Source organism: Panthera onca, chromosome B1, assembly GCF_046562875.1.
Source record: "Panthera onca isolate mPanOnc1 chromosome B1, mPanOnc1 haplotype 2, whole genome shotgun sequence".
Classification (NCBI taxonomy): domain Eukaryota; kingdom Metazoa; phylum Chordata; class Mammalia; order Carnivora; family Felidae; genus Panthera; species Panthera onca.
Window position 1 is genome coordinate 68,987,213 of NC_138342.1, and position 3,816 is coordinate 68,991,028.

Below are 3,816 nucleotides of genomic sequence, written 5' to 3' on the forward strand. Positions count from 1 at the left end.
AAAAAATAAGCAACCAAGAATACTCTATCAAGCAAGTCTGTCATTCAAAATAGAAGGAGAAAAAGAGAGTTTCCAAGACAAATAAAACCTAAAGGAGTTCAGTCCTACAAGACATTTTAAGGGAGACTCTTTAAGTGGATGGAAAAAGAAAACGAAAAGCAAAAAAGACTAGAAAGGACCAGAGAGCATCAACAGAAACACCAACTCTACAGGTAACACAGTGGCACTAAATTCATATCTTTCAGTAATCACTCTGAATGTAAATGGACTAAATGCTCCAATCAAAAGACATAGGGTATCAAAATTGATTTAAAAAAACCAAAAAACAAAAAAGCAAGATCCATTGATATGCTGCCTATAAGAGCCTCATTTTAGACCCAAAGACACCTTCAGATTGAAAGGCAGGGGATGGAGAACCATCTATCATGCTAATAGACATCAAAAGAAAGCTAACATAGCCATATTTATCTCAGACAAACTAGATTTTAAAACAAAGACTAACAAGAGATGAAGAAGGGCGTTATATCACAATTAAGGGGTCTATCCATCAAAAAGATCTAACAAGTATAAATATTTATGCTACCAATTTAGGAGCACCCAAATATATAAATCAATTAATCACAAACATAAAGAAACCCATTTATAATAATACCATAATAGTAGGAGACTTTAATACCCCACTTACAACAATGGACAGATCATCTAAGCAGAAAATCCACAAGAAAACAATGGCTCTGAATGACACACTGTACCAGATGAACTTAACAGATGTATTCATAATATTTCATCTTAAAGCGGCAAAATATATTCTTTTCAAGTGTACACAGAACATTCTCCAAAATATTTCACATACTGGGTCACAAATCAGCCCTCAACAAGTACAAAAATATCAAAATCATATCATACATATTTTCAGATCACAGCACTATAAAACTTGAAGTCAAACAAAAGAAAAAATTTGTAAAGCCCTCAAATACATGGAAGTTAAAGAACATCCTACTAAAGAATGAATGGGTTAACCAGGAAATTAAAGAAGAAATTTAAAAAATACACGGAAGCCACTGAAAATGAAAACATGACAGTCCAAAACCTTTGGGATGCAGCAAAGGCAGTCCTAAAAGGGAAGTATATTGCAATTCAGGCCTATCTCAAGAAAGTCCCAAATATACAACATAAACTTACACGTAAAGGAGTTACAAAAGGAACAGCAAATAAAGCCTAAAGCCAGCAGAAGGAAATCATAAAGAGTAGGGTAGAAATAAATGATATAGAAACAAACACATACAAAAAAATAGTAGAACAGATCAACAAAACAAAGAGCTGGTTCTTTGAAAGAATTAACAAAACAGATAAGCCTTTAGCCAGACTTATCAAAAAGAAAATAGAAAGGATCCAAACATATAAAAATCACAAATGAAATAGGGGATATCACAACCATCACCACAGAAATACAAACAATTATAAGAGAACACTAAGAAAACTATATGCCAGCAAACTGGGCAATCTGTAAGAAATGGACACATTTTTAGAAACTCACAAACTGTCATTTCTGTGAGGACAGTAATGGTGTCCCCTCTTTAATTCCTGACTTTGAGTTTTCTTTTTTGCTTGCCGAGTCTCTATAAAAGTTTGGCAATTTTTAAAAATTTTTTCTTACCAAAAAAACCAACTTTTGGTTTCACTGATGTCTTCTATTGTTTTTATGTTTTCCATTTTTTGATATATGTTTTATTTCCTCCCTTCAACTTGCTTTAGGTTTAGTTGGCTCTGTTCTTTTTCTAGTCCCTTAGGTTATTTTTTTGAGATCTTTCTTCATTACTAATATGGGTGTTTAACACTATAAAAATTTCCTCTGAACACTGTTTTAGCAATCCCATAATTGTGTTTCCATTTTCATTCAATTCATATTATTTTCTAATTTCCCTTGTGACTTCTTCTTTGACCCATGAGTTCTGTAGCTGCATTTCCTTTATTTTTCAACATTAAATACAACTCTATTGTCATAACAACGGTGCATCTTTAAATGAGAGCATTGACAAGACATTGCCTCTTAACCTGAATTTGCAATAAAAGATGTTTTCAGAAATAAGTATTTATGAAAATGACAAGCTAAAATAAGTTCTTAAGGCAAATAGTTATAAAACCTGGACAGAGGCTTCTAAGCTTTTCATCTTCTAAAAACAGCTTCACAAATCATTTAGAAAATCAACGCAGAGGTAATAATAATAAACCCCATTTCCCATCCATTCTTGAAGCCAATCTTTCTTGAAAATTGATCAAACAGTGCCTGCTGTTGAAGATTGCAATTAGGCCTGACCCCATACTTAAGTTTTGATTCTGGATCAGTTTTCTGGCTTGGGCTAGTCGGGAGTTACTTCCTTCAGAATTATCAGTGAATTTAAATGAGCATGCATTAACATTATCTTCTCTTTCAGCTCTGCAACAATTTCTGGTAGAAAGTTGTGAATATCTACCTCAGATTCATTTACTGTGACTTTTGTTTTTAAGAGCACATCATTTTGTCACTGTGACAGCAGCCAGGGCAGCATGGGTAGAATACAAATGGAAACCAATGGGAGTCCCACAGGTAATACAGAATACAAGGTTGTAAGTGCTCCCTTTGAACCAACCCTCAGTGCCAACTAGGAAGGGAGCTTCCCATACCATGTCATTTGTGACTCTATAGAAAACTACAGATCCAAGGGACTGCAACAGGTCCCAGGAGAGGTGCAGAATCAGCGAGCACAGCATAGCACACCATGTGCATTGGAACACAGTGCACTTCTCGGGCTGCAGGATGACAGCCATGGGGCAGGATCCTGGCTCCTCTGCCTCCAGGCCCGCAGGGTCAAGCAGCAAGGACCCATTCACCACCTGTGTGTCCCACTCCATAGAAACTGTATAAAACAGTTGCCTTCTTAGCAACATCGCAAAAGTCACCCCACAGCAGCTTTGCTTGATGTGAGTGAGGCTGCCAATCTTCCTGCAGCCCACGCCTATGTTTTGAACACCTAGATGTGTTTCTTTTTTAATTTTTCATAGATTCCTACCCTCCCAAAATTTCTTTCAGTTATCGATTTCTAATTTAGTACCACTGCATCAGAAAACATACTTTGTATAATTTTTATTTGTCAATTGTGCTTTGATGAAGCTGGGAAAAAATTTACAGGAAGGCATGACAATAATGACTCATCAAATAAAAAACATCAATAAAGAGAAATTACTTTAAAAGCTCAGTCATTTATCCTGCTTTTGCTTTTTCTGGGCTTTCCCATTCTCCCCTGTGCATTTTCTAGGCCTCACGTTGAGGTAGGGGGCATTAGATAACTAGGCCCTCTCTAGTCTCTCTTGGGAATGTGCATAGCCTTTTACAAGCATACACCCTTCAAAACCACCCAAGCTATGTGAGAGTTTAAGGCTCACTATGGCTACCTTATTTACCTAGATCTCCCTGCTGAATTTCTCGCTAGTGTGCATGTCTATTGCTTACCCCACCTCAATGACAACACCAAGCTAGCTGTGAAGCTGGAATTTTCTGACTGTTTGCCGCTGAGATTGCTACTGCTTACAATGCCTCAGGGCATGTACCTGCTCCAAATCAAGTCAGTCTCTTCAAGTAGTTCTTACCTCTTACCCTACTCTGGTAAACTTCTATACCAATAGAGCTGAAGAGCTAAAACCCCACCGTTATTTAAGATTTTGTTGTTTTTCTTGAACAAGTGTTTCTAAGTTTCTAGAGTCCTTAATAAATTGTTATTTTTTGGAAGTTTCTTCCATTTCTATCATTGATTTTTGAGAAAGGGACTTAGCTAGCCC

At 36.4% G+C, this 3,816-nt stretch overlaps 1 pseudogene; it reads right to left on the reverse strand.

Annotated features, from left to right (window-relative positions):
- Positions 1-2,342: 2,342 nt before the first annotated feature.
- LOC132693059 (protein Mis18-beta pseudogene) lies at positions 2,343-2,928 on the reverse strand (annotated as a pseudogene).
- Between the last annotated feature and the right edge of the window lie 888 nt (positions 2,929-3,816).